The following is a 23,200-nucleotide window of genomic DNA, read 5'->3' as shown; positions in this document are numbered from 1 at the left end:
AGGAAGAACTGTGCTTTGGTTACAGCAGCAAGGCAAGCTGACTTTCTCCTGTAAGGATGGGGTCCTAAGGTATGACTTTGTAGAAGGAATGCAAAGCAGTTTTGGTTTCTCAGTGCCGCTCAGCCTAGGGCAATGAGGCAGATTTGCATGACATGTAGGACGTGAGAGAACACAGTTCCTGGAGCTGTTGGAGTGCTGAGGAAATCTAGCTCTCCCAGGGAAGAGTGCAGTGTGTTGCCCTACACTCAGCATACACTGAGTGACTGGGAAAGGATTCCGGGCCTGGAAGTTTCTTAGCAGCCTAGTGGAGCCTGCCGGTGCTCGGTGTTCGTGCAGGGAATAGGGTGCCCAGGCGAGGTCCTCCGTTTCCTGAAATGCTTACTAACGTTAAAGAAAGCAGACCTAAAGCTAATGCCTCAAGGACTCTGCTCCAAGCTTCCACTTCGGCAGGGCTATTCAAGGCTTTACCTTGAGGAAAGGACTCACGTCAAGTTTCCTTTTAGCTCTAGAGCGTATCAGGAGGAGCTCCCACCCAGGCTATGAAAGCACCCTGTTGATGTAGAGAAGACTCGTTCCTTTCCCAGAGCCCTGCCTGCAGTGACTAGAGACCCGTCCTAAAACTGTTATTTAGGTAGCTTCAAGGCAGCATGAATGGAGCATTCAAAATGGGAAAGCAAGGCTTGTGCCATAAGGCCCTGTTTCCAGCGAACACGCAGCCTACCTCCTTGTGATTTCTACCAAGTATACACTCTAGCTACACACTGGTCCCTTCCTTGAATAAAGTTTATTTGGCACGGAGTTCTGCGTGTAGCCAACCGCCTCCCCCAAGGAACGCTCTTGCTAGGCTCTCGGGCTTAGCTTCTTCTAAAACCCTGCAGTGTAAGAGGAAGAACTGTGCTTTGTTTACAGCAGGAACGCAAGCCGAATTTCTCCTGTAAGGATGGGGTCTTAATGTATGACTTTGTGGAAGGAATGCGAAGCAGTTTTGGTTTCTCAGTGCCGCTCAGCCTAGGGCAATGAGGCAGATTTGCATGACATGTAGGACGTGAGAGAACACAGTTCCTGGAGCTGTCGGAGTGCTGAGGAAATCTAGCTCTCCCAGGGAAGAGTGCAGTGTGTTGCCCTACACTCAGCATACACTGAGTGACTGGGAAAGGATTCCGGGCCTGAAGTTTCTTAGCAGCCTAGTGGAGCCTGCCGGTGCTCGGTGTTCGTGCAGGGAGTAGGGTGCCCAGGCGAGGTCCTCCGTTTCCTGAAATGCTTACTAACGTTAAAGAAAGCAGACCTAAAGCTAATGCCTCAAGGACTCTGCTCCAAGCTTCCACTTCGGCAGGGCTATTCAAGGCTTTACCTTGAGGAAAGGACTCACGTCAAGTTTCCTTTTAGCTCTAGAGCGTATCAGGAGGAGCTCCCACCCAGGCTATGAAAGCACCCTGTTGATGTAGAGAACACTTGTTCCTTTCCCAGAGCCCTGCCTGCAGTGACTAGAGACCCGTCCTAAACTGTGATTTAGGTAGCTTCAAGGCAGCATGAATGGAGCACTCAAAATGGGAAAGCAAGGCTTGTGCCATAAGGCCCCCGTTTCCAGCGAACACGTAGCCTACCTCCATGTGATTTCTACCAAGTAAGTAGACACTCTAGCTACACACTGGTCCCTTCCTTGAATAAAGTTTATTTGGCACGGAGTTCTGCGTGTAGCCAAACGCCTCCCCCAAGGAGCGCTCTTGCTAGGCTATCGGGCTTAGCTTCTTCTAAAACCCTGCAGTGTAAGAGGAAGAACTGTGCTTTGGTTACAGCAGCAAGGCAAGCTGACTTTCTCCTGTAAGGATGGGGTCCTAAGGTATGACTTTGTAGAAGGAATGCAAAGCAGTTTTGGTTTCTCAGTGCCGCTCAGCCTAGGGCAATGAGGCAGATTTGCATGACATGTAGGACGTGAGAGAACACAGTTCCTGGAGCTGTTGGAGTGCTGAGGAAATCTAGCTCTCCCAGGGAAGAGTGCAGTGTGTTGCCCTACACTCAGCATACACTGAGTGACTGGGAAAGGATTCCGGGCCTGGAAGTTTCTTAGCAGCCTAGTGGAGCCTGCCGGTGCTCGGTGTTCGTGCAGGGAATAGGGTGCCCAGGCGAGGTCCTCCGTTTCCTGAAATGCTTACTAACGTTAAAGAAAGCAGACCTAAAGCTAATGCCTCAAGGACTCTGCTCCAAGCTTCCACTTCGGCAGGGCTATTCAAGGCTTTACCTTGAGGAAAGGACTCACGTCAAGTTTCCTTTTAGCTCTAGAGCGTATCAGGAGGAGCTCCCACCCAGGCTATGAAAGCACCCTGTTGATGTAGAGAAGACTCGTTCCTTTCCCAGAGCCCTGCCTGCAGTGACTAGAGACCCGTCCTAAAACTGTGATTTAGGTAGCTTCAAGGCAGCATGAATGGAGCATTCAAAATGGGAAAGCAAGGCTTGTGCCATAAGGCCCTGTTTCCAGCGAACACGCAGCCTACCTCCTTGTGATTTCTACCAAGTATACACTCTAGCTACACACTGGTCCCTTCCTTGAATAAAGTTTATTTGGCACGGAGTTCTGCGTGTAGCCAACCGCCTCCCCCAAGGAACGCTCTTGCTAGGCTCTCGGGCTTAGCTTCTTCTAAAACCCTGCAGTGTAAGAGGAAGAACTGTGCTTTGTTTACAGCAGGAACGCAAGCCGAATTTCTCCTGTAAGGGTGGGGTCTCAATGTATGACTTTGTGGAAGGAATGCGAAGCAGTTTTGGTTTCTCAGTGCCGCTCAGCCTAGGGCAATGAGGCAGATTTGCATGACATGTAGGACGTGAGAGAACACAGTTCCTGGAGCTGTTGGAGTGCTGAGGAAATCTAGCTCTCCCAGGGAAGAGTGCAGTGTGTTGCCGTACACTCAGCATACACTGAGTGACTGGGAAAGGATTCCGGGCCTGAAGTTTCTTAGCAGCCTAGTGGAGCCTGCCGGTGCTCGGTGTTCGTGCAGGGAGTAGGGTGCCCAGGCGAGGTCCTCCGTTTCCTGAAATGCTTACTAACGTTAAAGAAAGCAGACCTAAAGCTAATGCCTCAAGGACTCTGCTCCAAGCTTCCACTTCGGCAGGGCTATTCAAGGCTTTACCTTGAGGAAAGGACTCACGTCATTTTCCTTTTAGCTCTAGAGCGTATCAGGAGGAGCTCCCACCCAGGCTATGAAAGCACGCTGTTGATGTAGAGAAGACTCGTTCCTTTCCCAGAGCCCTGCCTGCAGTGACTAGAGACCCGTCCTAAAACTGTTATTTAGGTAGCTTCAAGGCAGCATGAATGGAGCATTCAAAATGGGAAAGCAAGGCTTGTGCCATAAGGCCCTGTTTCCAGCGAACACGCAGCCTACCTCCTTGTGATTTCTACCAAGTATACACTCTAGCTACACACTGGTCCCTTCCTTGAATAAAGTTTATTTGGCACGGAGTTCTGCGTGTAGCCAACCGCCTCCCCCAAGGAACGCTCTTGCTAGGCTCTCGGGCTTAGCTTCTTCTAAAACCCTGCAGTGTAAGAGGAAGAACTGTGCTTTGTTTACAGCAGGAACGCAAGCCGAATTTCTCCTGTAAGGATGGGGTCTTAATGTATGACTTTGTGGAAGGAATGCGAAGCAGTTTTGGTTTCTCAGTGCCGCTCAGCCTAGGGCAATGAGGCAGATTTGCATGACATGTAGGACGTGAGAGAACACAGTTCCTGGAGCTGTCGGAGTGCTGAGGAAATCTAGCTCTCCCAGGGAAGAGTGCAGTGTGTTGCCCTACACTCAGCATACACTGAGTGACTGGGAAAGGATTCCGGGCCTGAAGTTTCTTAGCAGCCTAGTGGAGCCTGCCGGTGCTCGGTGTTCGTGCAGGGAATAGGGTGCCCAGGCGAGGTCCTCCGTTTCCTGAAATGCTTACTAACGTTAAAGAAAGCAGACCTAAAGCTAATGCCTCAAGGACTCTGCTCCAAGCTTCCACTTCGGCAGGGCTATTCAAGGCTTTACCTTGAGGAAAGGACTCACGTCAAGTTTCCTTTTAGCTCTAGAGCGTATCAGGAGGAGCTCCCACCCAGGCTATGAAAGCACCCTGTTGATGTAGAGAAGACTCGTTCCTTTCCCAGAGCCCTGCCTGCAGTGACTAGAGACCCGTCCTAAAACTGTGATTTAGGTAGCTTCAAGGCAGCATGAATGGAGCATTCAAAATGGGAAAGCAAGGCTTGTGCCATAAGGCCCTGTTTCCAGCGAACACGCAGCCTACCTCCTTGTGATTTCTACCAAGTATACACTCTAGCTACACACTGGTCCCTTCCTTGAATAAAGTTTATTTGGCACGGAGTTCTGCGTGTAGCCAACCGCCTCCCCCAAGGAGCGCTCTTGCTAGGCTCTCGGGCTTAGCTTCTTCTAAAACCCTGCAGTGTAAGAGGAAGAACTGTGCTTTGTTTACAGCAGAAACGCAAGCCGAATTTCTCCTGTAAGGATGGGGTCTTAATGTATGACTTTGTGGAAGGAATGCGAAGCAGTTTTGGTTTCTCAGTGCCGCTCAGCCTAGGGCAATGAGGCAGATTTGCATGACATGTAGGACGTGAGAGAACACAGTTCCTGGAGCTGTCGGAGTGCTGAGGAAATCTAGCTCTCCCAGGGAAGAGTGCAGTGTGTTGCCCTACACTCAGCATACACTGAGTGACTGGGAAAGGATTCCGGGCCTGAAGTTTCTTAGCAGCCTAGTGGAGCCTGCCGGTGCTCGGTGTTCGTGCAGGGAGTAGGGTGCCCAGGCGAGGTCCTCCGTTTCCTGAAATGCTTACTAACGTTAAAGAAAGCAGACCTAAAGCTAATGCCTCAAGGACTCTGCTCCAAGCTTCCACTTCGGCAGGGCTATTCAAGGCTTTACCTTGAGGAAAGGACTCACGTCAAGTTTCCTTTTAGCTCTAGAGCGTATCAGGAGGAGCTCCCACCCAGGCTATGAAAGCACCCTGTTGATGTAGAGAACACTTGTTCCTTTCCCAGAGCCCTGCCTGCAGTGACTAGAGACCCGTCCTAAACTGTGATTTAGGTAGCTTCAAGGCAGCATGAATGGAGCACTCAAAATGGGAAAGCAAGGCTTGTGCCATAAGGCCCCCGTTTCCAGCGAACACGTAGCCTACCTCCATGTGATTTCTACCAAGTAAGTAGACACTCTAGCTACACACTGGTCCCTTCCTTGAATAAAGTTTATTTGGCACGGAGTTCTGCGTGTAGCCAAACGCCTCCCCCAAGGAGCGCTCTTGCTAGGCTATCGGTCTTAGCTTCTTCTAAAACCCTGCAGTGTAAGAGGAAGAACTGTGCTTTGGTTACAGCAGCAAGGCAAGCTGACTTTCTCCTGTAAGGATGGGGTCCTAAGGTATGACTTTGTAGAAGGAATGCAAAGCAGTTTTGGTTTCTCAGTGCCGCTCAGCCTAGGGCAATGAGGCAGATTTGCATGACATGTAGGACGTGAGAGAACACAGTTCCTGGAGCTGTTGGAGTGCTGAGGAAATCTAGCTCTCCCAGGGAAGAGTGCAGTGTGTTGCCCTACACTCAGCATACACTGAGTGACTGGGAAAGGATTCCGGGCCTGGAAGTTTCTTAGCAGCCTAGTGGAGCCTGCCGGTGCTCGGTGTTCGTGCAGGGAATAGGGTGCCCAGGCGAGGTCCTCCGTTTCCTGAAATGCTTACTAACGTTAAAGAAAGCAGACCTAAAGCTAATGCCTCAAGGACTCTGCTCCAAGCTTCCACTTCGGCAGGGCTATTCAAGGCTTTACCTTGAGGAAAGGACTCACGTCAAGTTTCCTTTTAGCTCTAGAGCGTATCAGGAGGAGCTCCCACCCAGGCTATGAAAGCACCCTGTTGATGTAGAGAAGACTCGTTCCTTTCCCAGAGCCCTGCCTGCAGTGACTAGAGACCCGTCCTAAAACTGTTATTTAGGTAGCTTCAAGGCAGCATGAATGGAGCATTCAAAATGGGAAAGCAAGGCTTGTGCCATAAGGCCCTGTTTCCAGCGAACACGCAGCCTACCTCCTTGTGATTTCTACCAAGTATACACTCTAGCTACACACTGGTCCCTTCCTTGAATAAAGTTTATTTGGCACGGAGTTCTGCGTGTAGCCAACCGCCTCCCCCAAGGAACGCTCTTGCTAGGCTCTCGGGCTTAGCTTCTTCTAAAACCCTGCAGTGTAAGAGGAAGAACTGTGCTTTGTTTACAGCAGGAACGCAAGCCGAATTTCTCCTGTAAGGATGGGGTCTTAATGTATGACTTTGTGGAAGGAATGCGAAGCAGTTTTGGTTTCTCAGTGCCGCTCAGCCTAGGGCAATGAGGCAGATTTGCATGACATGTAGGACGTGAGAGAACACAGTTCCTGGAGCTGTCGGAGTGCTGAGGAAATCTAGCTCTCCCAGGGAAGAGTGCAGTGTGTTGCCCTACACTCAGCATACACTGAGTGACTGGGAAAGGATTCCGGGCCTGAAGTTTCTTAGCAGCCTAGTGGAGCCTGCCGGTGCTCGGTGTTCGTGCAGGGAGTAGGGTGCCCAGGCGAGGTCCTCCGTTTCCTGAAATGCTTACTAACGTTAAAGAAAGCAGACCTAAAGCTAATGCCTCAAGGACTCTGCTCCAAGCTTCCACTTCGGCAGGGCTATTCAAGGCTTTACCTTGAGGAAAGGACTCACGTCAAGTTTCCTTTTAGCTCTAGAGCGTATCAGGAGGAGCTCCCACCCAGGCTATGAAAGCACCCTGTTGATGTAGAGAACACTTGTTCCTTTCCCAGAGCCCTGCCTGCAGTGACTAGAGACCCGTCCTAAACTGTGATTTAGGTAGCTTCAAGGCAGCATGAATGGAGCACTCAAAATGGGAAAGCAAGGCTTGTGCCATAAGGCCCCCGTTTCCAGCGAACACGTAGCCTACCTCCATGTGATTTCTACCAAGTAAGTAGACACTCTAGCTACACACTGGTCCCTTCCTTGAATAAAGTTTATTTGGCACGGAGTTCTGCGTGTAGCCAAACGCCTCCCCCAAGGAGCGCTCTTGCTAGGCTATCGGGCTTAGCTTCTTCTAAAACCCTGCAGTGTAAGAGGAAGAACTGTGCTTTGGTTACAGCAGCAAGGCAAGCTGACTTTCTCCTGTAAGGATGGGGTCCTAAGGTATGACTTTGTAGAAGGAATGCAAAGCAGTTTTGGTTTCTCAGTGCCGCTCAGCCTAGGGCAATGAGGCAGATTTGCATGACATGTAGGACGTGAGAGAACACAGTTCCTGGAGCTGTTGGAGTGCTGAGGAAATCTAGCTCTCCCAGGGAAGAGTGCAGTGTGTTGCCCTACACTCAGCATACACTGAGTGACTGGGAAAGGATTCCGGGCCTGGAAGTTTCTTAGCAGCCTAGTGGAGCCTGCCGGTGCTCGGTGTTCGTGCAGGGAATAGGGTGCCCAGGCGAGGTCCTCCGTTTCCTGAAATGCTTACTAACGTTAAAGAAAGCAGACCTAAAGCTAATGCCTCAAGGACTCTGCTCCAAGCTTCCACTTCGGCAGGGCTATTCAAGGCTTTACCTTGAGGAAAGGACTCACGTCAAGTTTCCTTTTAGCTCTAGAGCGTATCAGGAGGAGCTCCCACCCAGGCTATGAAAGCACCCTGTTGATGTAGAGAAGACTCGTTCCTTTCCCAGAGCCCTGCCTGCAGTGACTAGAGACCCGTCCTAAAACTGTGATTTAGGTAGCTTCAAGGCAGCATGAATGGAGCATTCAAAATGGGAAAGCAAGGCTTGTGCCATAAGGCCCTGTTTCCAGCGAACACGCAGCCTACCTCCTTGTGATTTCTACCAAGTATACACTCTAGCTACACACTGGTCCCTTCCTTGAATAAAGTTTATTTGGCACGGAGTTCTGCGTGTAGCCAACCGCCTCCCCCAAGGAACGCTCTTGCTAGGCTCTCGGGCTTAGCTTCTTCTAAAACCCTGCAGTGTAAGAGGAAGAACTGTGCTTTGTTTACAGCAGGAACGCAAGCCGAATTTCTCCTGTAAGGATGGGGTCTTAATGTATGACTTTGTGGAAGGAATGCGAAGCAGTTTTGGTTTCTCAGTGCCGCTCAGCCGAGGGCAATGAGGCAGATTGGCATGACATGTAGGACGTGAGAGAACACAGTTCCTGGAGCTGTTGGAGTGCTGAGGAAATCTAGCTCTCCCAGGGAAGAGTGCAGTGTGTTGCCCTACACTCAGCATACACTGAGTGACTGGGAAAGGATTCCGGGCCTGGAAGTTTCTTAGCAGCCTAGTGGAGCCTGCCGGTGCTCGGTGTTCGTGCAGGGAATAGGGTGCCCAGGCGAGGTCCTCCGTTTCCTGAAATGCTTACTAACGTTAAAGAAAGCAGACCTAAAGCTAATGCCTCAAGGACTCTGCTCCAAGCTTCCACTTCGGCAGGGCTATTCAAGGCTTTACCTTGAGGAAAGGACTCACGTCATTTTCCTTTTAGCTCTAGAGCGTATCAGGAGGAGCTCCCACCCAGGCTATGAAAGCACGCTGTTGATGTAGAGAAGACTCGTTCCTTTCCCAGAGCCCTGCCTGCAGTGACTAGAGACCCGTCCTAAAACTGTTATTTAGGTAGCTTCAAGGCAGCATGAATGGAGCATTCAAAATGGGAAAGCAAGGCTTGTGCCATAAGGCCCTGTTTCCAGCGAACACGCAGCCTACCTCCTTGTGATTTCTACCAAGTATACACTCTAGCTACACACTGGTCCCTTCCTTGAATAAAGTTTATTTGGCACGGAGTTCTGCGTGTAGCCAACCGCCTCCCCCAAGGAACGCTCTTGCTAGGCTCTCGGGCTTAGCTTCTTCTAAAACCCTGCAGTGTAAGAGGAAGAACTGTGCTTTGTTTACAGCAGGAACGCAAGCCGAATTTTTCCTGTAAGGATGGGGTCTTAATGTATGACTTTGTGGAAGGAATGCGAAGCAGTTTTGGTTTCTCAGTGCCGCTCAGCCTAGGGCAATGAGGCAGATTGGCATGACATGTAGGACGTGAGAGAACACAGTTCCTGGAGCTGTCGGAGTGCTGAGGAAATCTAGCTCTCCCAGGGAAGAGTGCAGTGTGTTGCCCTACACTCAGCATACACTGAGTGACTGGGAAAGGATTCCGGGCCTGAAGTTTCTTAGCAGCCTAGTGGAGCCTGCCGGTGCTCGGTGTTCGTGCAGGGAATAGGGTGCCCAGGCGAGGTCCTCCGTTTCCTGAAATGCTTACTAACGTTAAAGAAAGCAGACCTAAAGCTAATGCCTCAAGGACTCTGCTCCAAGCTTCCACTTCGGCAGGGCTATTCAAGGCTTTACCTTGAGGAAAGGACTCACGTCAAGTTTCCTTTTAGCTCTAGAGCGTATCAGGAGGAGCTCCCACCCAGGCTATGAAAGCACCCTGTTGATGTAGAGAAGACTCGTTCCTTTCCCAGAGCCCTGCCTGCAGTGACTAGAGACCCGTCCTAAAACTGTGATTTAGGTAGCTTCAAGGCAGCATGAATGGAGCATTCAAAATGGGAAAGCAAGGCTTGTGCCATAAGGCCCTGTTTCCAGCGAACACGCAGCCTACCTCCTTGTGATTTCTACCAAGTATACACTCTAGCTACACACTGGTCCCTTCCTTGAATAAAGTTTATTTGGCACGGAGTTCTGCGTGTAGCCAACCGCCTCCCCCAAGGAGCGCTCTTGCTAGGCTCTCGGGCTTAGCTTCTTCTAAAACCCTGCAGTGTAAGAGGAAGAACTGTGCTTTGTTTACAGCAGAAACGCAAGCCGAATTTCTCCTGTAAGGATGGGGTCTTAATGTATGACTTTGTGGAAGGAATGCGAAGCAGTTTTGGTTTCTCAGTGCCGCTCAGCCTAGGGCAATGAGGCAGATTTGCATGACATGTAGGACGTGAGAGAACACAGTTCCTGGAGCTGTCGGAGTGCTGAGGAAATCTAGCTCTCCCAGGGAAGAGTGCAGTGTGTTGCCCTACACTCAGCATACACTGAGTGACTGGGAAAGGATTCCGGGCCTGGAAGTTTCTTAGCAGCCTAGTGGAGCCTGCCGGTGCTCGGTGTTCGTGCAGGGAGTAGGGTGCCCAGGCGAGGTCCTCCGTTTCCTGAAATGCTTACTAACGTTAAAGAAAGCAGACCTAAAGCTAATGCCTCAAGGACTCTGCTCCAAGCTTCCACTTCGGCAGGGCTATTCAAGGCTTTACCTTGAGGAAAGGACTCACGTCAAGTTTCCTTTTAGCTCTAGAGCGTATCAGGAGGAGCTCCCACCCAGGCTATGAAAGCACCCTGTTGATGTAGAGAACACTTGTTCCTTTCCCAGAGCCCTGCCTGCAGTGACTAGAGACCCGTCCTAAACTGTGATTTAGGTAGCTTCAAGGCAGCATGAATGGAGCACTCAAAATGGGAAAGCAAGGCTTGTGCCATAAGGCCCCCGTTTCCAGCGAACACGTAGCCTACCTCCATGTGATTTCTACCAAGTAAGTAGACACTCTAGCTACACACTGGTCCCTTCCTTGAATAAAGTTTATTTGGCACGGAGTTCTGCGTGTAGCCAAACGCCTCCCCCAAGGAGCGCTCTTGCTAGGCTCTCGGGCTTAGCTTCTTCTAAAACCCTGCAGTGTAAGAGGAAGAACTGTGCTTTGGTTACAGCAGCAAGGCAAGCTGACTTTCTCCTGTAAGGATGGGGTCCTAAGGTATGACTTTGTAGAAGGAATGCAAAGCAGTTTTGGTTTCTCAGTGCCGCTCAGCCTAGGGCAATGAGGCAGATTGGCATGACATGTAGGACGTGAGAGAACACAGTTCCTGGAGCTGTTGGAGTGCTGAGGAAATCTAGCTCTCCCAGGGAAGAGTGCAGTGTGTTGCCCTACACTCAGCATACACTGAGTGACTGGGAAAGGATTCCGGGCCTGGAAGTTTCTTAGCAGCCTAGTGGAGCCTGCCGGTGCTCGGTGTTCGTGCAGGGAATAGGGTGCCCAGGCGAGGTCCTCCGTTTCCTGAAATGCTTACTAACGTTAAAGAAAGCAGACCTAAAGCTAATGCCTCAAGGACTCTGCTCCAAGCTTCCACTTCGGCAGGGCTATTCAAGGCTTTACCTTGAGGAAAGGACTCACGTCAAGTTTCCTTTTAGCTCTAGAGCGTATCAGGAGGAGCTCCCACCCAGGCTATGAAAGCACCCTGTTGATGTAGAGAAGACTCGTTCCTTTCCCAGAGCCCTGCCTGCAGTGACTAGAGACCCGTCCTAAAACTGTGATTTAGGTAGCTTCAAGGCAGCATGAATGGAGCATTCAAAATGGGAAAGCAAGGCTTGTGCCATAAGGCCCTGTTTCCAGCGAACACGCAGCCTACCTCCTTGTGATTTCTACCAAGTATACACTCTAGCTACACACTGGTCCCTTCCTTGAATAAAGTTTATTTGGCACGGAGTTCTGCGTGTAGCCAACCGCCTCCCCCAAGGAACGCTCTTGCTAGGCTCTCGGGCTTAGCTTCTTCTAAAACCCTGCAGTGTAAGAGGAAGAACTGTGCTTTGTTTACAGCAGGAACGCAAGCCGAATTTCTCCTGTAAGGATGGGGTCTTAATGTATGACTTTGTGGAAGGAATGCGAAGCAGTTTTGGTTTCTCAGTGCCGCTCAGCCTAGGGCAATGAGGCAGATTTGCATGACATGTAGGACGTGAGAGAACACAGTTCCTGGAGCTGTCGGAGTGCTGAGGAAATCTAGCTCTCCCAGGGAAGAGTGCAGTGTGTTGCCCTACACTCAGCATACACTGAGTGACTGGGAAAGGATTCCGGGCCTGAAGTTTCTTAGCAGCCTAGTGGAGCCTGCCGGTGCTCGGTGTTCGTGCAGGGAGTAGGGTGCCCAGGCGAGGTCCTCCGTTTCCTGAAATGCTTACTAACGTTAAAGAAAGCAGACCTAAAGCTAATGCCTCAAGGACTCTGCTCCAAGCTTCCACTTCGGCAGGGCTATTCAAGGCTTTACCTTGAGGAAAGGACTCACGTCAAGTTTCCTTTTAGCTCTAGAGCGTATCAGGAGGAGCTCCCACCCAGGCTATGAAAGCACCCTGTTGATGTAGAGAACACTTGTTCCTTTCCCAGAGCCCTGCCTGCAGTGACTAGAGACCCGTCCTAAACTGTGATTTAGGTAGCTTCAAGGCAGCATGAATGGAGCACTCAAAATGGGAAAGCAAGGCTTGTGCCATAAGGCCCCCGTTTCCAGCGAACACGTAGCCTACCTCCATGTGATTTCTACCAAGTAAGTAGACACTCTAGCTACACACTGGTCCCTTCCTTGAATAAAGTTTATTTGGCACGGAGTTCTGCGTGTAGCCAAACGCCTCCCCCAAGGAGCGCTCTTGCTAGGCTATCGGGCTTAGCTTCTTCTAAAACCCTGCAGTGTAAGAGGAAGAACTGTGCTTTGGTTACAGCAGCAAGGCAAGCTGACTTTCTCCTGTAAGGATGGGGTCCTAAGGTATGACTTTGTAGAAGGAATGCAAAGCAGTTTTGGTTTCTCAGTGCCGCTCAGCCTAGGGCAATGAGGCAGATTTGCATGACATGTAGGACGTGAGAGAACACAGTTCCTGGAGCTGTTGGAGTGCTGAGGAAATCTAGCTCTCCCAGGGAAGAGTGCAGTGTGTTGCCCTACACTCAGCATACACTGAGTGACTGGGAAAGGATTCCGGGCCTGGAAGTTTCTTAGCAGCCTAGTGGAGCCTGCCGGTGCTCGGTGTTCGTGCAGGGAATAGGGTGCCCAGGCGAGGTCCTCCGTTTCCTGAAATGCTTACTAACGTTAAAGAAAGCAGACCTAAAGCTAATGCCTCAAGGACTCTGCTCCAAGCTTCCACTTCGGCAGGGCTATTCAAGGCTTTACCTTGAGGAAAGGACTCACGTCAAGTTTCCTTTTAGCTCTAGAGCGTATCAGGAGGAGCTCCCACCCAGGCTATGAAAGCACCCTGTTGATGTAGAGAAGACTCGTTCCTTTCCCAGAGCCCTGCCTGCAGTGACTAGAGACCCGTCCTAAAACTGTGATTTAGGTAGCTTCAAGGCAGCATGAATGGAGCATTCAAAATGGGAAAGCAAGGCTTGTGCCATAAGGCCCTGTTTCCAGCGAACACGCAGCCTACCTCCTTGTGATTTCTACCAAGTATACACTCTAGCTACACACTGGTCCCTTCCTTGAATAAAGTTTATTTGGCACGGAGTTCTGCGTGTAGCCAACCGCCTCCCCCAAGGAACGCTCTTGCTAGGCTCTCGGGCTTAGCTTCTTCTAAAACCCTGCAGTGTAAGAGGAAGAACTGTGCTTTGTTTACAGCAGGAACGCAAGCCGAATTTCTCCTGTAAGGGTGGGGTCTCAATGTATGACTTTGTGGAAGGAATGCGAAGCAGTTTTGGTTTCTCAGTGCCGCTCAGCCTAGGGCAATGAGGCAGATTTGCATGACATGTAGGACGTGAGAGAACACAGTTCCTGGAGCTGTTGGAGTGCTGAGGAAATCTAGCTCTCCCAGGGAAGAGTGCAGTGTGTTGCCGTACACTCAGCATACACTGAGTGACTGGGAAAGGATTCCGGGCCTGAAGTTTCTTAGCAGCCTAGTGGAGCCTGCCGGTGCTCGGTGTTCGTGCAGGGAGTAGGGTGCCCAGGCGAGGTCCTCCGTTTCCTGAAATGCTTACTAACGTTAAAGAAAGCAGACCTAAAGCTAATGCCTCAAGGACTCTGCTCCAAGCTTCCACTTCGGCAGGGCTATTCAAGGCTTTACCTTGAGGAAAGGACTCACGTCATTTTCCTTTTAGCTCTAGAGCGTATCAGGAGGAGCTCCCACCCAGGCTATGAAAGCACGCTGTTGATGTAGAGAAGACTCGTTCCTTTCCCAGAGCCCTGCCTGCAGTGACTAGAGACCCGTCCTAAAACTGTTATTTAGGTAGCTTCAAGGCAGCATGAATGGAGCATTCAAAATGGGAAAGCAAGGCTTGTGCCATAAGGCCCTGTTTCCAGCGAACACGCAGCCTACCTCCTTGTGATTTCTACCAAGTATACACTCTAGCTACACACTGGTCCCTTCCTTGAATAAAGTTTATTTGGCACGGAGTTCTGCGTGTAGCCAACCGCCTCCCCCAAGGAACGCTCTTGCTAGGCTCTCGGGCTTAGCTTCTTCTAAAACCCTGCAGTGTAAGAGGAAGAACTGTGCTTTGTTTACAGCAGGAACGCAAGCCGAATTTCTCCTGTAAGGATGGGGTCTTAATGTATGACTTTGTGGAAGGAATGCGAAGCAGTTTTGGTTTCTCAGTGCCGCTCAGCCTAGGGCAATGAGGCAGATTTGCATGACATGTAGGACGTGAGAGAACACAGTTCCTGGAGCTGTCGGAGTGCTGAGGAAATCTAGCTCTCCCAGGGAAGAGTGCAGTGTGTTGCCCTACACTCAGCATACACTGAGTGACTGGGAAAGGATTCCGGGCCTGAAGTTTCTTAGCAGCCTAGTGGAGCCTGCCGGTGCTCGGTGTTCGTGCAGGGAATAGGGTGCCCAGGCGAGGTCCTCCGTTTCCTGAAATGCTTACTAACGTTAAAGAAAGCAGACCTAAAGCTAATGCCTCAAGGACTCTGCTCCAAGCTTCCACTTCGGCAGGGCTATTCAAGGCTTTACCTTGAGGAAAGGACTCACGTCAAGTTTCCTTTTAGCTCTAGAGCGTATCAGGAGGAGCTCCCACCCAGGCTATGAAAGCACCCTGTTGATGTAGAGAAGACTCGTTCCTTTCCCAGAGCCCTGCCTGCAGTGACTAGAGACCCGTCCTAAAACTGTGATTTAGGTAGCTTCAAGGCAGCATGAATGGAGCATTCAAAATGGGAAAGCAAGGCTTGTGCCATAAGGCCCTGTTTCCAGCGAACACGCAGCCTACCTCCTTGTGATTTCTACCAAGTATACACTCTAGCTACACACTGGTCCCTTCCTTGAATAAAGTTTATTTGGCACGGAGTTCTGCGTGTAGCCAACCGCCTCCCCCAAGGAGCGCTCTTGCTAGGCTCTCGGGCTTAGCTTCTTCTAAAACCCTGCAGTGTAAGAGGAAGAACTGTGCTTTGTTTACAGCAGAAACGCAAGCCGAATTTCTCCTGTAAGGATGGGGTCTTAATGTATGACTTTGTGGAAGGAATGCGAAGCAGTTTTGGTTTCTCAGTGCCGCTCAGCCTAGGGCAATGAGGCAGATTTGCATGACATGTAGGACGTGAGAGAACACAGTTCCTGGAGCTGTCGGAGTGCTGAGGAAATCTAGCTCTCCCAGGGAAGAGTGCAGTGTGTTGCCCTACACTCAGCATACACTGAGTGACTGGGAAAGGATTCCGGGCCTGAAGTTTCTTAGCAGCCTAGTGGAGCCTGCCGGTGCTCGGTGTTCGTGCAGGGAGTAGGGTGCCCAGGCGAGGTCCTCCGTTTCCTGAAATGCTTACTAACGTTAAAGAAAGCAGACCTAAAGCTAATGCCTCAAGGACTCTGCTCCAAGCTTCCACTTCGGCAGGGCTATTCAAGGCTTTACCTTGAGGAAAGGACTCACGTCAAGTTTCCTTTTAGCTCTAGAGCGTATCAGGAGGAGCTCCCACCCAGGCTATGAAAGCACCCTGTTGATGTAGAGAACACTTGTTCCTTTCCCAGAGCCCTGCCTGCAGTGACTAGAGACCCGTCCTAAACTGTGATTTAGGTAGCTTCAAGGCAGCATGAATGGAGCACTCAAAATGGGAAAGCAAGGCTTGTGCCATAAGGCCCCCGTTTCCAGCGAACACGTAGCCTACCTCCATGTGATTTCTACCAAGTAAGTAGACACTCTAGCTACACACTGGTCCCTTCCTTGAATAAAGTTTATTTGGCACGGAGTTCTGCGTGTAGCCAAACGCCTCCCCCAAGGAGCGCTCTTGCTAGGCTATCGGTCTTAGCTTCTTCTAAAACCCTGCAGTGTAAGAGGAAGAACTGTGCTTTGGTTACAGCAGCAAGGCAAGCTGACTTTCTCCTGTAAGGATGGGGTCCTAAGGTATGACTTTGTAGAAGGAATGCAAAGCAGTTTTGGTTTCTCAGTGCCGCTCAGCCTAGGGCAATGAGGCAGATTTGCATGACATGTAGGACGTGAGAGAACACAGTTCCTGGAGCTGTTGGAGTGCTGAGGAAATCTAGCTCTCCCAGGGAAGAGTGCAGTGTGTTGCCCTACACTCAGCATACACTGAGTGACTGGGAAAGGATTCCGGGCCTGGAAGTTTCTTAGCAGCCTAGTGGAGCCTGCCGGTGCTCGGTGTTCGTGCAGGGAATAGGGTGCCCAGGCGAGGTCCTCCGTTTCCTGAAATGCTTACTAACGTTAAAGAAAGCAGACCTAAAGCTAATGCCTCAAGGACTCTGCTCCAAGCTTCCACTTCGGCAGGGCTATTCAAGGCTTTACCTTGAGGAAAGGACTCACGTCAAGTTTCCTTTTAGCTCTAGAGCGTATCAGGAGGAGCTCCCACCCAGGCTATGAAAGCACCCTGTTGATGTAGAGAAGACTCGTTCCTTTCCCAGAGCCCTGCCTGCAGTGACTAGAGACCCGTCCTAAAACTGTTATTTAGGTAGCTTCAAGGCAGCATGAATGGAGCATTCAAAATGGGAAAGCAAGGCTTGTGCCATAAGGCCCTGTTTCCAGCGAACACGCAGCCTACCTCCTTGTGATTTCTACCAAGTATACACTCTAGCTACACACTGGTCCCTTCCTTGAATAAAGTTTATTTGGCACGGAGTTCTGCGTGTAGCCAACCGCCTCCCCCAAGGAACGCTCTTGCTAGGCTCTCGGGCTTAGCTTCTTCTAAAACCCTGCAGTGTAAGAGGAAGAACTGTGCTTTGTTTACAGCAGGAACGCAAGCCGAATTTCTCCTGTAAGGATGGGGTCTTAATGTATGACTTTGTGGAAGGAATGCGAAGCAGTTTTGGTTTCTCAGTGCCGCTCAGCCTAGGGCAATGAGGCAGATTTGCATGACATGTAGGACGTGAGAGAACACAGTTCCTGGAGCTGTCGGAGTGCTGAGGAAATCTAGCTCTCCCAGGGAAGAGTGCAGTGTGTTGCCCTACACTCAGCATACACTGAGTGACTGGGAAAGGATTCCGGGCCTGAAGTTTCTTAGCAGCCTAGTGGAGCCTGCCGGTGCTCGGTGTTCGTGCAGGGAGTAGGGTGCCCAGGCGAGGTCCTCCGTTTCCTGAAATGCTTACTAACGTTAAAGAAAGCAGACCTAAAGCTAATGCCTCAAGGACTCTGCTCCAAGCTTCCACTTCGGCAGGGCTATTCAAGGCTTTACCTTGAGGAAAGGACTCACGTCAAGTTTCCTTTTAGCTCTAGAGCGTATCAGGAGGAGCTCCCACCCAGGCTATGAAAGCACCCTGTTGATGTAGAGAACACTTGTTCCTTTCCCAGAGCCCTGCCTGCAGTGACTAGAGACCCGTCCTAAACTGTGATTTAGGTAGCTTCAAGGCAGCATGAATGGAGCACTCAAAATGGGAAAGCAAGGCTTGTGCCATAAGGCCCCCGTTTCCAGCGAACACGTAGCCTACCTCCATGTGATTTCTACCAAGTAAGTAGACACTCTAGCTACACACTGGTCCCTTCCTTGAATAAAGTTTATTTGGCACGGAGTTCTGCGTGTAGCCAAACGCCTCCCCCAAGGAGCGCTCTTGCTAGGCTATCGGGCTTAGCTTCTTCTAAAACCCTGCAGTGTAAGAGGAAGAACTGTGCTTTGGTTACAGCAGCAAGGCAAGCTGACTTTCTCCTGTAAGGATGGGGTCCTAAGGTATGACTTTGTAGAAGGAATGCAAAGCAGTTTTGGTTTCTCAGTGCCGCTCAGCCTAGGGCAATGAGGCAGATTTGCATGACATGTAGGACGTGAGAGAACACAGTTCCTGGAGCTGTTGGAGTGCTGAGGAAATCTAGCTCTCCCAGGGAAGAGTGCAGTGTGTTGCCCTACACTCAGCATACACTGAGTGACTGGGAAAGGATTCCGGGCCTGGAAGTTTCTTAGCAGCCTAGTGGAGCCTGCCGGTGCTCGGTGTTCGTGCAGGGAATAGGGTGCCCAGGCGAGGTCCTCCGTTTCCTGAAATGCTTACTAACGTTAAAGAAAGCAGACCTAAAGCTAATGCCTCAAGGACTCTGCTCCAAGCTTCCACTTCGGCAGGGCTATTCAAGGCTTTACCTTGAGGAAAGGACTCACGTCAAGTTTCCTTTTAGCTCTAGAGCGTATCAGGAGGAGCTCCCACCCAGGCTATGAAAGCACCCTGTTGATGTAGAGAAGACTCGTTCCTTTCCCAGAGCCCTGCCTGCAGTGACTAGAGACCCGTCCTAAAACTGTGATTTAGGTAGCTTCAAGGCAGCATGAATGGAGCATTCAAAATGGGAAAGCAAGGCTTGTGCCATAAGGCCCTGTTTCCAGCGAACACGCAGCCTACCTCCTTGTGATTTCTACCAAGTATACACTCTAGCTACACACTGGTCCCTTCCTTGAATAAAGTTTATTTGGCACGGAGTTCTGCGTGTAGCCAACCGCCTCCCCCAAGGAACGCTCTTGCTAGGCTCTCGGGCTTAGCTTCTTCTAAAACCCTGCAGTGTAAGAGGAAGAACTGTGCTTTGTTTACAGCAGGAACGCAAGCCGAATTTCTCCTGTAAGGATGGGGTCTTAATGTATGACTTTGTGGAAGGAATGCGAAGCAGTTTTGGTTTCTCAGTGCCGCTCAGCCGAGGGCAATGAGGCAGATTGGCATGACATGTAGGACGTGAGAGAACACAGTTCCTGGAGCTGTTGGAGTGCTGAGGAAATCTAGCTCTCCCAGGGAAGAGTGCAGTGTGTTGCCCTACACTCAGCATACACTGAGTGACTGGGAAAGGATTCCGGGCCTGGAAGTTTCTTAGCAGCCTAGTGGAGCCTGCCGGTGCTCGGTGTTCGTGCAGGGAATAGGGTGCCCAGGCGAGGTCCTCCGTTTCCTGAAATGCTTACTAACGTTAAAGAAAGCAGACCTAAAGCTAATGCCTCAAGGACTCTGCTCCAAGCTTCCACTTCGGCAGGGCTATTCAAGGCTTTACCTTGAGGAAAGGACTCACGTCATTTTCCTTTTAGCTCTAGAGCGTATCAGGAGGAGCTCCCACCCAGGCTATGAAAGCACGCTGTTGATGTAGAGAAGACTCGTTCCTTTCCCAGAGCCCTGCCTGCAGTGACTAGAGACCCGTCCTAAAACTGTTATTTAGGTAGCTTCAAGGCAGCATGAATGGAGCATTCAAAATGGGAAAGCAAGGCTTGTGCCATAAGGCCCTGTTTCCAGCGAACACGCAGCCTACCTCCTTGTGATTTCTACCAAGTATACACTCTAGCTACACACTGGTCCCTTCCTTGAATAAAGTTTATTTGGCACGGAGTTCTGCGTGTAGCCAACCGCCTCCCCCAAGGAACGCTCTTGCTAGGCTCTCGGGCTTAGCTTCTTCTAAAACCCTGCAGTGTAAGAGGAAGAACTGTGCTTTGTTTACAGCAGGAACGCAAGCCGAATTTCTCCTGTAAGGATGGGGTCTTAATGTATGACTTTGTGGAAGGAATGCGAAGCAGTTTTGGTTTCTCAGTGCCGCTCAGCCTAGGGCAATGAGGCAGATTGGCATGACATGTAGGACGTGAGAGAACACAGTTCCTGGAGCTGTCGGAGTGCTGAGGAAATCTAGCTCTCCCAGGGAAGAGTGCAGTGTGTTGCCCTACACTCAGCATACACTGAGTGACTGGGAAAGGATTCCGGGCCTGAAGTTTCTTAGCAGCCTAGTGGAGCCTGCCGGTGCTCGGTGTTCGTGCAGGGAATAGGGTGCCCAGGCGAGGTCCTCCGTTTCCTGAAATGCTTACTAACGTTAAAGAAAGCAGACCTAAAGCTAATGCCTCAAGGACTCTGCTCCAAGCTTCCACTTCGGCAGGGCTATTCAAGGCTTTACCTTGAGGAAAGGACTCACGTCAAGTTTCCTTTTAGCTCTAGAGCGTATCAGGAGGAGCTCCCACCCAGGCTATGAAAGCACCCTGTTGATGTAGAGAAGACTCGTTCCTTTCCCAGAGCCCTGCCTGCAGTGACTAGAGACCCGTCCTAAAACTGTGATTTAGGTAGCTTCAAGGCAGCATGAATGGAGCATTCAAAATGGGAAAGCAAGGCTTGTGCCATAAGGCCCTGTTTCCAGCGAACACGCAGCCTACCTCCTTGTGATTTCTACCAAGTATACACTCTAGCTACACACTGGTCCCTTCCTTGAATAAAGTTTATTTGGCACGGAGTTCTGCGTGTAGCCAACCGCCTCCCCCAAGGAGCGCTCTTGCTAGGCTCTCGGGCTTAGCTTCTTCTAAAACCCTGCAGTGTAAGAGGAAGAACTGTGCTTTGTTTACAGCAGAAACGCAAGCCGAATTTCTCCTGTAAGGATGGGGTCTTAATGTATGACTTTGTGGAAGGAATGCGAAGCAGTTTTGGTTTCTCAGTGCCGCTCAGCCTAGGGCAATGAGGCAGATTTGCATGACATGTAGGACGTGAGAGAACACAGTTCCTGGAGCTGTCGGAGTGCTGAGGAAATCTAGCTCTCCCAGGGAAGAGTGCAGTGTGTTGCCCTACACTCAGCATACACTGAGTGACTGGGAAAGGATTCCGGGCCTGGAAGTTTCTTAGCAGCCTAGTGGAGCCTGCCGGTGCTCGGTGTTCGTGCAGGGAGTAGGGTGCCCAGGCGAGGTCCTCCGTTTCCTGAAATGCTTACTAACGTTAAAGAAAGCAGACCTAAAGCTAATGCCTCAAGGACTCTGCTCCAAGCTTCCACTTCGGCAGGGCTATTCAAGGCTTTACCTTGAGGAAAGGACTCACGTCAAGTTTCCTTTTAGCTCTAGAGCGTATCAGGAGGAGCTCCCACCCAGGCTATGAAAGCACCCTGTTGATGTAGAGAACACTTGTTCCTTTCCCAGAGCCCTGCCTGCAGTGACTAGAGACCCGTCCTAAACTGTGATTTAGGTAGCTTCAAGGCAGCATGAATGGAGCACTCAAAATGGGAAAGCAAGGCTTGTGCCATAAGGCCCCCGTTTCCAGCGAACACGTAGCCTACCTCCATGTGATTTCTACCAAGTAAGTAGACACTCTAGCTACACACTGGTCCCTTCCTTGAATAAAGTTTATTTGGCACGGAGTTCTGCGTGTAGCCAAACGCCTCCCCCAAGGAGCGCTCTTGCTAGGCTCTCGGGCTTAGCTTCTTCTAAAACCCTGCAGTGTAAGAGGAAGAACTGTGCTTTGGTTACAGCAGCAAGGCAAGCTGACTTTCTCCTGTAAGGATGGGGTCCTAAGGTATGACTTTGTAGAAGGAATGCAAAGCAGTTTTGGTTTCTCAGTGCCGCTCAGCCTAGGGCAATGAGGCAGATTGGCATGACATGTAGGACGTGAGAGAACACAGTTCCTGGAGCTGTTGGAGTGCTGAGGAAATCTAGCTCTCCCAGGGAAGAGTGCAGTGTGTTGCCCTACACTCAGCATACACTGAGTGACTGGGAAAGGATTCCGGGCCTGGAAGTTTCTTAGCAGCCTAGTGGAGCCTGCCGGTGCTCGGTGTTCGTGCAGGGAATAGGGTGCCCAGGCGAGGTCCTCCGTTTCCTGAAATGCTTACTAACGTTAAAGAAAGCAGACCTAAAGCTAATGCCTCAAGGACTCTGCTCCAAGCTTCCACTTCGGCAGGGCTATTCAAGGCTTTACCTTGAGGAAAGGACTCACGTCAAGTTTCCTTTTAGCTCTAGAGCGTATCAGGAGGAGCTCCCACCCAGGCTATGAAAGCACCCTGTTGATGTAGAGAAGACTCGTTCCTTTCCCAGAGCCCTGCCTGCAGTGACTAGAGACCCGTCCTAAAACTGTGATTTAGGTAGCTTCAAGGCAGCATGAATGGAGCATTCAAAATGGGAAAGCAAGGCTTGTGCCATAAGGCCCTGTTTCCAGCGAACACGCAGCCTACCTCCTTGTGATTTCTACCAAGTATACACTCTAGCTACACACTGGTCCCTTCCTTGAATAAAGTTTATTTGGCACGGAGTTCTGCGTGTAGCCAACCGCCTCCCCCAAGGAGCGCTCTTGCTAGGCTCTCGGGCTTAGCTTCTTCTAAAACCCTGCAGTGTAAGAGGAAGAACTGTGCTTTGTTTACAGCAGGAACGCAAGCCGAATTTCTCCTGTAAGGATGGGGTCTTAATGTATGACTTTGTGGAAGGAATGCGAAGCAGTTTTGGTTTCTCAGTGCCGCTCAGCCTAGGGCAATGAGGCAGATTTGCATGACATGTAGGACGTGAGAGAACACAGTTCCTGGAGCTGTCGGAGTGCTGAGGAAATCTAGCTCTCCCAGGGAAGAGTGCAGTGTGTTGCCCTACACTCAGCATACACTGAGTGACTGGGAAAGGATTCCGGGCCTGAAGTTTCTTAGCAGCCTAGTGGAGCCTGCCGGTGCTCGGTGTTCGTGCAGGGAGTAGGGTGCCCAGGCGAGGTCCTCCGTTTCCTGAAATGCTTACTAACGTTAAAGAAAGCAGACCTAAAGCTAATGCCTCAAGGACTCTGCTCCAAGCTTCCACTTCGGCAGGGCTATTCAAGGCTTTACCTTGAGGAAAGGACTCACGTCAAGTTTCCTTTTAGCTCTAGAGCGTATCAGGAGGAGCTCCCACCCAGGCTATGAAAGCACCCTGTTGATGTAGAGAACACTTGTTCCTTTCCCAGAGCCCTGCCTGCAGTGACTAGAGACCCGTCCTAAACTGTGATTTAGGTAGCTTCAAGGCAGCATGAATGGAGCACTCAAAATGGGAAAGCAAGGCTTGTGCCATAAGGCCCCCGTTTCCAGCGAACACGTAGCCTACCTCCATGTGATTTCTACCAAGTAAGTAGACACTCTAGCTACACACTGGTCCCTTCCTTGAATAAAGTTTATTTGGCACGGAGTTCTGCGTGTAGCCAAACGCCTCCCCCAAGGAGCGCTCTTGCTAGGCTATCGGGCTTAGCTTCTTCTAAAACCCTGCAGTGTAAGAGGAAGAACTGTGCTTTGGTTACAGCAGCAAGGCAAGCTGACTTTCTCCTGTAAGGATGGGGTCCTAAGGTATGACTTTGTAGAAGGAATGCAAAGCAGTTTTGGTTTCTCAGTGCCGCTCAGCCTAGGGCAATGAGGCAGATTTGCATGACATGTAGGACGTGAGAGAACACAGTTCCTGGAGCTGTTGGAGTGCT

This window comes from Balaenoptera borealis, assembly GCF_965194805.1.
Source record: "Balaenoptera borealis genome assembly, chromosome: 17".
NCBI classification, from domain to species: domain Eukaryota; kingdom Metazoa; phylum Chordata; class Mammalia; order Artiodactyla; family Balaenopteridae; genus Balaenoptera; species Balaenoptera borealis.
This window is presented reverse-complemented; position numbering follows the sequence as displayed.